Consider the following 11168-nt stretch of genomic DNA (forward strand, 5'->3'; position numbering starts at 1 on the left):
ACTCAACAAGTTCATCTAATGAACTCCTTTGCCTTCCTGATCTCCTTTTATTGCCCCCAATGCCCAATGTTTTCCATGAGTTCCCTTCTCCATACCTGACAACATTCTCTCCTACCAAGTTATTTGGTTTAATTTCTGACAGTAATTTTCCCTGCGAGTATCAGGGGGCTCCCATCCCTCTGATGCCTCTCTTGGCATCAGCATAATTGGCCAAATTGTACAAGAGGACAACACCTCTAGAAAGTTGGAAATCAAAATGTTTTGTGTGGATCCTGCTGGTTCAATGCTGAACTAGAAAACATATTAATCCTGCAACTAACAACATTTGAACTGCTATATCAAGGTGAAAATTTCATTCACATGATAAAAGTAAGGATCTGAGGCAGTCATGAATTTTTCACCAGCATTTGCTGTCAGTAAATCCACTCAAGGGAGATCTCTGACATTTTGATACAGTACCTCTAAAGAGCAGATAAATCCAACCTGTTTGGCTATTGTTCTAAAAAATAATTCTCTAATGTTACAGATGGACATTAGTTGATCCATACATTGGTATTAAAATAATTTGAATTTTTGAATTTTAACATCCTCTCCTTCTCAACTGATGTCATTTCATGTGTTTTTTTTTCCTACTGTAAGTATACTGTAATAATTCAGGCATGTCTCAAATTAACTATTAAATAACAGGAAAAGTATATGCTTTAGCAGAATTAAATTGGTAACTTGGACATGGTGAAATTAACACTGTCGCAAAGTTCAACTCAGGAGAATTCTGACTTTAGCAATTCTAACATCATCTCTCTTGGGAGAAAAGGCTGAAATAAAACTTTTTATAAATACTTCATATATATTTCTCTTATTACTTCGTTTTGCTTCTGACAGTTTCCATTTAATCAACTGTGAGGAAAAAGAAACATTATCACAATGTAACTCAATGTATTTTAGGTCTGGTGTCCAGATGCATAATCCAGATTGACACCTTAGTGAACTATTTATTGCTCCTTCAAATGGGAAGAAGAAAGCTGAAGGCAAGTAGGCATAAAAGGAGGAAGTACTGAAAAAGGATTACAGAGAGCTAGGACAGAAATTAAGAAATAGGACAGCCAGGGTGGTGATCTCTGGTTTGCTACCTGTGCCAAGTGCAACTGAGGACAAAAATGAAAGTTTAAGAAAAATGAATGTGTGGCTGAGGGGCTGGTGTAAAGGACAGGGTTTTGGCTTCTTGGATCATTGGGATCTCTTTTGGGGAAGGCATGACCTCTACAAGAAGGATGGTTTACGCCTAAACCCAAAGGTGGTCAATATATTGGCAGCTAGGTTTGGTACAGCCGTCGGGTGCGGTTTAAACTAATTTGGCAGGGGGGTGGGAACCTGTATGATAGGGCAAAGGACAGAAAAGATCAAACAGGAAAAGTTATGTTAGGCAGCGAAAGTAAAAAATCAGAAAGAGCAAGGAGGGTGAAAAAAGCAAATCTGAAGGCTTTATATCTTAATGCAAGAAGCATTCGGAACAAGGTAGATGAATTAGCTGTGGAAATTGAGATAAACAAATATGATTTGATTGGGATTACAGAAACATGGCTGCAGGGTGGGCAAGCCTGGGAACTTAACATCCCGGGGTATACGATATTTAGGAGGGATTGGCAAGAAAGAAAAGGGTGTGGGGTAGTATTGATGGTGAGAGAAGGGACCGACACGATTGACAGAAAGGATATCAATTCGGAAGATGCAGAATCTATATGGGTAGAACTGAGGAATAGCAAGGGGCAGAAAATATTAGTGGGGATGGTATATAGGCCTCCAAATAGTAGTGTAGAGGTGAGGGAAGGCATTAAAAGAGAAATTAGAAAAGCGTGCAATAAGGGAACAGCTGTCATCATGGGAGACTTTAATTTGCATATAGATTGGACTAGCCATATTAGTAAAAATACTGAGGAGGAGATGGAATCAGCTATGAATAGATAAGTATCTGCGGGAGGAGCAGCTAAGAGTGGAGGATATGCTGCTAAAAAGGCAGAAGGAGCAACTGGAATTGGACAAAAATCAGGCCAGGGCTAGGACATTATAAGGCTCTGAAGTATTTAGTGCTCAAAGTATATTATCTAAAGCATTTACTGTTTTGGAGTTATGTTTTGAGGAAGGACAACCGAAAAAGGAAATACTTAATATCAAAGAAGAGCCAGTGTTTTGGTTATGAGACTTACATGGTCTTGAAATACCCAGGGTAAGGCGTGGTAGTGCCAAATCTCAAACCCCAATAATGATTCCAGTGGATAAGAGTCCAGAATGCTATCCACTCTGAGAGGTAATAGAAATCCAGGTGAACAAAGTAACTTATGCTCAGGCATGAGAAAGCAAGATGAAGTGACTGCATCATTAATTCAGTTACAGTCTCTCTCTTTTCTGCCCAAGAGAAAGATTCTAGTTTTTGATGGTGACCCACTTGAATTCCAAGCATTTATGAAAAGCAGATTTTTTTTCTCTTGCTAGTCCCATTATCGATAACCATCTTTTTCAACCTTCTGTAATAGATGTGGGTTTTAAGGAATGGCACAGATTAGGCATCAAAAGTTATAAATCTTTTTTATTCAAGATAACTTTGCCTCTTTTGAACAATTGTCAGCTAAATCTAATCTTTCAAATAGACATTTCTTTAGATATTTACAAGTTAGGCATTTTATTCAGTGAAAATTACATGATTTTCCTTGAATTACAAATTCAAATATTTTTGATATATTTTTTAATTTACAGTTTGTTCATGTTGAATTAATATCATGCATTTTAAACTATTTATTTAATTTAAAATCAGCCTCAATGGCTGGAATTAAGAATAATTGGGAATGTGTTCTCAATATAACATTTTCAGATAAAGATTGGTACTCTGCTTTTAGTTTGAAATGAATCATCATTTTGTACAAGGTATGTTTATTACAATTTAAGGTGGTACACAGAACTCATATGTCCAAACTTAAATTATCTAATTTTTATGCAGTTGTTGATTCATTATGTGAAAAGTGGAAAATTTTTGAAATGTCATTGATCCATATGTTTTGGGAGTGTCCCAATTTAGGAAGATTTTGGGAACACTTTTTTCAATCTTTATCAATGATTTTTAAGATGAAAATAAAACCGTGTTTGGTTTTTCTCATGAACCAGATATATTTGTGTCTGCATCTTAAGGGAAAGTTTAACTTTCAGCAGATTGATAGCCAGATGAGCAATTTTAATGAAATGGAAAGATGAATCTTCACCTATTCATACACAGTGGACACATGATGCAATGTCCTATTTAAACTGAGAGAAAATTAGATACATTATAGATAGAAAGTTTCAATTTCAAAAGATGTGGGGCCCATTCATAGAATCTATCATGATTGGCTAATTTAAGTAATTTGGATGCTCTGGAGATCTGTCTAGTTTCTAAAAGTTGCTATTGAATTCATATCTTTAATTTTTTTCTATAAGTTAACTTTGATTAGAGGGAGGGGGTAGATTAAATTTAGTTTTAGATATTTTGTTTTTTACCCTTTTTTCTTTTTATTCTTATTTTAGATTAATCAATTATATACAGGTTTAGTTATAGTTATCCTAGATCATGTTATCACATTAGACAGATATTACTCTGTGTTATGACCTAGGCTTGGTACAATATAACTCAATTGGCTTTTATACTGAATTATTTTGAAGAAATTATTTTGTTGATAAATCAACAAATATGAATGGATTTGAATTCCATTTATATTAATTTGTGATATGTATATATTACATGCATTTTTGATAAACTAGTAGACTTTGTCTAGAGGATTAATATGTTAAACTCAATAGAAAAGAAGCTTCTTCCCAAGAGTAATGCCTTTGCAGTGCTTGTGACCTGGCTTTGAATCTGGCACTGCCTGTAACAAATTTTTATGTTCTCCCCATGACCTGTGTGGGTTCTCTTGAGGCATTCCGCTTTCCATCCACCCTCCAAAAAAAAAGTTATGGGGTCAATTGGATGCAATTGAACGTCATGGGAATTCTGCTGTGCTGTATCATTAAAATTAAAAGAGAGAGAGCCCGGGTGAGATGGGTCCTTCAGTATATTGGCTGCCCTTAAAAACTGTAGGAAGCATAAGTGGAGTAATGGGAGTAATTGGACCTCCAAATCTTCAGTCTTCAGATATGATTATACATGCAGAGTAGTGCAAAACCAACTGTCCCCCATGCTGGAGGTAGTCAGAGAAGGATCATCAGCCAAGGGTCAACATGATCCGCCTGTACAATTAATGAGGTCATTTTGGCCTGCTGGGGTTACTTTATAGAATAATCTTTCATGCTAAATGCTGTCCAGAGTAACTGGTCCAAAGAATGATAAGGTACCGAGGTCAGAGAATGAATGGTTGTAATCTTATTTGCATCAAAATTCAGTCCTGTATATGGGGCACAGAGTAGCAGTCTGTAGTGGTAGCATCATTAAGATGCCTGTAATAACCGTAAGGTCTCCAGCATCCTGTGGCTTTGGGTACCATATGTAATACAGAAGCCCAAGGGCTATCAGACCTGTGTATGATTCCAAGTTCCTTCATTTTGTGGAACTCTTGTTTTGCAAGCCGCAACTTGTCGGGCAGCAGGCATTGGGTTAGGGTATGCAGAGGAGGTCCTTGGGTGAGGATGTGGTGTGCAACGCCATGTTTGGATGTGGCTGTAGAGAATTGGGGAGTGACAATGTCCAGAAACTCTGCAAGAACTTTGGTAAATTCATTGATCGAGTACTCCATGGTATCTAGGTGCTGGGCGGGTAGTTTGGCTTTTCCAAGTTGGAAAGTCTGGAACGTTGAGGTGTTCACCAACCAGCACCCTTTTAAGACCACCATCAGAGAGTTGGCTCTGAGGAAGTCAGCACCCAGCAATAGCCAGGATACAGCAGCAAGGTGAACAAAGTAACTTATGTGAACTTATTGCCACCGAATTTCAGGGGTATAGTCTGTTTGCCATATATACAAATCAAACTATTATTCACCACAGTGTGCGCCAGACCCAAGCTCCTGCTAGGGGTGTCAAAGCCCGAAGGAGGAAGTACACTAACCTCCGCACATGAGCCAACTAGAAATTTGCGCTGGGAGAATTCGTCCCAGATGTAGAATAGGCTGTTACAGTGGCCAGCCACCATAGCCATTGTCATGGAGTCAAGCTTAGCCAGGGAAATATGTGCCCTTGCCACCGGTACCAGTGTGGCCTGGGCCTTTGGGTGTGATATAGAATTAATTTCTGTGGGCCTTGCGCCTTGCTGTTTTGGGTGCCACAGAATGTCTGCACGGTGGCCACAGTTCGAAGGTTATCAAAGTCCTCGACAGACAAAATAAAGCGGATGACATCTGGCATATGCTGTAAAAACAATTGCTCGAAGAGGAATCAAGGCTTATGGCCATCTGTCAGTGCCAACATGTTGTTCATTAACTCCGAAGGGGTGTCGTCCCCAGGCTCTTGATATGGAGGAGCTGTGCATCTCGCTTGTGCGAGACAGTAAATTCGAAGAAGGAAGGCTTTTAGGGCTTTGTACTTGCCTTTGTGTCCTGGTCGTGGACGCTTACCACATGTTGGTACTTAGTGGCTTCAACTTCTATCTTGCAAAACTGGAACTGTGCTTCAGCCTGCCTGAACCAAACTTCAGGTTGAGTGGTCCAAAAGACAGACAGTTTGAATTAAACCACTGCGTTGTTCATGTTGGGTACAAAATCTGTTTGGGCCTCTCAGGGTCACCAAGGTAGCAACTGTGTCACAGTGTGAAATGGAGAACAGGAAAATGATCAGATGTAGTTGAGTCGAAGTTCAGTAAAAGTCATTTAATCAAACAGTCACACGCAGCTTTTTAAAACCCTTCATGTTCCCAATTATGTCATCACATTGTGATGTCACGACGTCACTCGGAACCTCCTGAGCCGGTTCGATTAAGCCTCTGATAAGGCACTACAGGAGTTTGAGAGACAGTTTGAGGGAGAAACCATGAGGAAGGAGTTGGTGAGAAGGGGAAAGAATGAGAGAGATGGCAATGGAGGTAGAGAGAGAGAGAGAGAGAGAGAGAGAAAGAGAGAGAGAGAGAGAGAGAGAGAGAGAGAGAGAGAGAGAGAGAGAGAGAAAGAGAGAGGTGTGTTGCTTCTCCGATTTACATTTGGCTTCACAGTATTCACAGTAACAATATTTGAGACCAAGGAAAGACGTAATACAGGTACACAATCCTTTATTCGGACATCTAAAATACAGAAAGCTCCAAAATCCGGCAAGTGTGGAAAGAGATGGCAGCGCAGGTCGGGCAGGTGAGGGGGAGAGACCGGCAGTGCAAGTTAGGTGATTGGGGGGAGTTCGGCAGTGCGAGTCAAGCAGGTGAGGGGGAGGATAGACAGCAGCGCGACTGGAAGAAGGTGGGGGTGTATACGGTAGCACAATTCAGATGGGCTTAAATCTGGCTTTCCGAAATCCAGAAAAATCCGAAATTCAGAACACACTGCCCCCCAAGGACAGAGTTGGAATGATTGAGAGAGTTGAAATGGCTGGTTCCAGGAATCTCAAGTTTACACCCACAAACAGTGTGAGGATGTTTGGTGAAGAGGACATACAATCTGTCTTTGGTTTCACCGATGTAGAGGAGGCTGCACCAATCTCACTAAATGCAGCAGATTACGTTGGATAGTGTGCACGTAAAGCTCCAACTTACCTGGAAGGTCTGTTTGAATTGAGGTGAGAAAGAGCTGTTTGGACAAGTTTTGCTTTTTTGCAGTTACAGTGGGAAGTGCCTAAAAGGGTAGAAGGGTAGTCAGGGAGGGATGATCAGACCAGGGAGTATTGGGAAGACTCTAAAAGGGGTGCAGAGTGGAAGATGTGGCTGGTAGTGCGATCACACTGAAGTTGGTGGAAGTGTCAGAAAATAATATATTAGATGCAGGAATTTAGTGGAATGGAAACAAAGGACCAGATGGACTCTGTCCTTGTTCTGCCTTGAGGGGTGGTGGGGTAAGGGCAGAAGAACAAAAATTGGAGGAGATACAGGTGTGGGCTTTATAAATAGCAGTTAGGGGAAATCCATGTTTATTAAAGTAAGAGGAGATTTCAAATGTCCTGGAGTGGAAGGCCTCATCTTTCAAACATCTGCTCAATGTGGATGGTGTCTGTGTGTGTGTGTGTGTGTGTGTGTGTGTGTGTGTGTGTGTGTGTGTGTGTGTGTGTGTGTGTGTGTGTGTGTGTGTGTGTGTGTGTGTGTGTGTGTGTGTGTGTGTGCACGTGCTGATCTGTTATCTCATATTGGGATCTGTTGATGAGGAAGTTAAGGATCCATTTTCAGGCGGACAAATTGAATCTTAGGCCCCTTATTTTGGTCGTTAGTTTTGCTGGTATGAAAAACAGCCTAACATAGGTGTTCCTGTGGTCCAAGTTATCTAAGATAGAATGGTGGGATGGCTTCTATCATTAACCTGTTGCATTAATAGATGAACAGAGGTGAGTTCAGGTCCTTCCTAAGACCAGGAATTGATTAATTCCATAACCAACCTCCCAAAGAGTTTCAGCACAGGAGATGTCAATGCTACCAGCTCATAATTGTTGAGGCACGTCACCCTGCACTTCTTTGGGGCCTGGAACAATGGATGTTCTTCTGAAGTGGAGACTTCTCACTGTTGTATTGAGTGGTTGAAAAGATCTCCAGCAAGAAGGTTTGCGTGGGTTTTTAAGGACAAAGCCAGGGTCTCTGTCTAGGTCAGGTGCTTTGAAGATTCATGCTCCTAAAGGTTCTGGTTACATCAGCTTATTCAAATGGGAGCACACATCACCAGGGACTGTGACCTTTTGAAGCAAACATTGAAGGCATTTAGATCACTGTATCACAGTTAATTGCATTGCATTGTTTTGCTTTACAGGATGCGATGGCATGCAAGTCGTTAAACATCCATCTGAGTATTGTGCTTGATCTGAAATGGTCTCTTTGCATTTGTCATGACCTTCTGGATGTCTTTCTGTATATTTATGAATCTCCTGATCCGAACAACACAGATCTGTTCTTCTACAGCTTGTAGATCTCTTGGCTCATCCGTGGCTTCTATTTACATGATGAATACCATGTCATCCATGGTAACTATATAGATCAATATACAGTTATAAATGCAACTAATTATAACATACATGATCTCACAGTTTCTGTGAATTTTTCACTGCAAGATTTATCTAACATCTCTGAAATACCAGGCCTGACCCTAATATTCCACTGGATCACTTCTCCAAATTGCACTCAAATACTAGACTGTAGTTATTGCTTCAACAAAATTTTGTCATCATCTTCATCACATTTTACTCTGGATCACTAGTTTTATGGTGTCACTTGCGTGGCTAAAGCAGTGGTTTTCAAACTTTTTCTATCCACTCACATACCACTTTTTCTATCCACTCACCTATGCCATAGGTGCTCTGTGATTAGTAAGTGATTACATAAAGTGGTATGTGAGTGGGGAAAAAAAGGTTGAGAACCACAGCTCAAGACCCAATTATTGAAATATATTGCTAAGAAAAAATGTCATTGGCCCATTTTCTTTGGAGCTATCAAATTGTGCACATTGAGTCAATTAAGTTTTCAAACTTTTTTCCTTCCACTCACATGCCACCTTAAGCAATCCCTTACTAATCAAGAGCACTTATGGCGTAGGAATTACTTAAAGTGGTATGTGAGAACCACTGGACTAAACTGCCTACATTGATTCAATACAGAACCAATAACTACATTACATACAAATCAATCCACAATAATCAAAAATAAAGAAACAATATTTTAACATGTAAACTCAGTTCTGAATTGAATTTTGCAGCAAACAAACTTTACTTGAGCAAAATTAAAATTATCAATATATCAATATATCAATTGGAATTTGTTAAAGTTGCATTACCGGTGGCAAGGAAATGTATTGCAGTTACTTGGAAATCAGATATCTATTTGGGTATGGTAAGATGGAATAAAGAAATTCAAAGTTGTATTCCTTTAAAAAAATTACATATAATTTGAAAAATATCCTATTTTTTTTGCAAATTTGGCTCCCACATGCCCAAATATTAGGTTTAAATTTGTAAAATTGTCCTTCCAATGCCTCTGGACCTGTGAGAATGTCCTCTGAATTATTTTAATGATTTTTTTAAAATATGTTAGTTGACATTCCTATATGCAATCCTAAAAAAATGTTTTTTCTTTATCTTTTATTTCGTATAACTATATTGTACTTTTTATATTGGTAATTTTGAGGGAGAGATGTTTTTCGGGTGGGGGGGTTGGTGGGGGGGGGGCTAAATACCATCATGTATGTAATTCCTAATTTGTTTACTTTTTGGAACATGTATTATTGTATTAATTCTTTTACTACATGTATGGAAAAATGTTAAATAAAATATTTTTAAAAACACAAGTTGTTCAACTATGTGCTGTATATTTGTTATATGTTGAATTCAAATGTAAAGCCCAATTTTTTTTAAAATTTAGATATATAACACGATAACAGGCCATTTCAGCCCACAATTCACTTTTGTGCACAACACAATTTAATTTCATAGAAGCAGGAGCCTTACTGCAAGTTGCTTAAAATCTGCAATAATTCTTCATGCATTTGATGTACTAATGCGCATAGGAACCCAGCCAGGTGCAGTGGTGTCCAACAGCTTGCAATTTCTGCTTCAACATCACGTCTGTGACCTGAGAACACATAAGTGTGACCTGAAGATGATGCAGGTCATACGTGGAGAAGCAGATCTTGACAATGCTTACAAGACATGCCTTAGATTATTTAAAGGGATTAGTCTGAACCAGGGGAATGGTAACACTGAACAAATGTATTACCCTTGTTGTGTCTATGGTAGATCGGCAGTCAAGAAATGCCTGTGACCCAGCAGACTGAAACAAATGATAGAGACCTGATTCACAACGGCAGGGAAATGGTGAGTGAGATACTAAGCCCTTACAAGCTTACTGTTATTGCACTTGTACTTCCAGTGTATCCACAATTAACTCTTATAGATTGACATCCAGGTCCATCATGGAGATGGCAGGCCAAAAATATTGAGTGCTGACCCACTGTTCTGGATTATTAGTCTAGTACTGATTTCTGTCACGTAAAGCAATCTGTGATTGACACTCAAGATAAGCCTAGATGCTAATTTATCTAGTTTTGAATGTGATTTTTTTTTTACAAATCTCAGTGCAGGAACTCTTACGACAAGCAGAGATTAGAAATGGCAGATTCTTACAGGAAGAGAAGATTAACATTTTGTTTTTAAATCTCCTTCCAGGTAGGAAATCATAATTCTATTTAAACCCAGCTGGAGAAAAAAGTCTGAAATTGAAAACCTCTGTGTACCGTATTGCTTCATCTTATTGATCACTTGTAATAGATACACATTTCCATTCTTTTAAATGTATTAGTAAAAACAGTTCTGAAGCCTTATTAAAATAAAGAAATAAAGGAAATCCAATTGCACATGGCAAACGCCGACAAACAGTAGCATGATAATGTCAGCTAATTTGTTGAAACAATGTTTACATGATGCACCAAAAAGACAATCTTTACAAATCCTGTTTGATGACATGAATTACTACATATTAATACAAAAACATAGTAATAAATTAAAGTTTATAGTCCATGTCTTGCCTAAACAATAATGGTGTGTTTAAAACTCATTATCCTCAATGTGCTGGCAAATCCAGTGAAGGAAACCCTTGGAGTTTGATGTCATAGTTACACAGTACAGAAATAGGTCTTTTGACTAATATGTACCTTTCTGTACTCGAGATGGCAGAGGTCGACAGCATCGAGTCCACGCTGCTGAAGATCCAGCTGCGCTGGATGGGTCACGTCTCCAGAATGGAGGACCATCGCCTTCCCAAGATCGTGTTATATGGCGAGCTCTCCACTGGCCACCGTGACAGAGGTGCACCAAAGAAAAGGTACAAGGACTGCCTAAAGAAATCTCTTGGTGCCTGCCACATTGACCACCGCCAGTGGGCTGATAACGCCTCAAACTGTGCATCTTGGCACCTCACAGTTTGGCGGGCAGCAACCTCCTTTGAAGAAGACCGCAGAGCCCACCTCACTGACAAAAGGCAAAGGAGGAAAAACCCAACACCCAACCCCAACCAACCAATTTTCCTTTGCAACCGCTGCAATCGT

General features: G+C 39.3%; 1 long non-coding RNA gene across 1 annotated transcript; it reads left to right on the forward strand.

Annotated features, from left to right (window-relative positions):
• Nucleotides 1-5923: 5923 nt before the first annotated feature.
• LOC138738568 (uncharacterized) lies at nucleotides 5924-10473 on the forward strand. Its single transcript, XR_011341610.1, has 4 exons — nucleotides 5924-5997; nucleotides 7887-8097; nucleotides 9862-9939; nucleotides 10291-10473. It is a non-coding gene; the product is annotated as an uncharacterized lncRNA (long non-coding RNA).
• The last annotated feature ends 695 nt before the right edge of the window (nucleotides 10474-11168 follow it).

Source organism: Narcine bancroftii, chromosome 1, assembly GCF_036971445.1.
Source record: "Narcine bancroftii isolate sNarBan1 chromosome 1, sNarBan1.hap1, whole genome shotgun sequence".
In the NCBI taxonomy this organism is placed as follows: Eukaryota; Metazoa; Chordata; class Chondrichthyes; order Torpediniformes; family Narcinidae; genus Narcine; species Narcine bancroftii.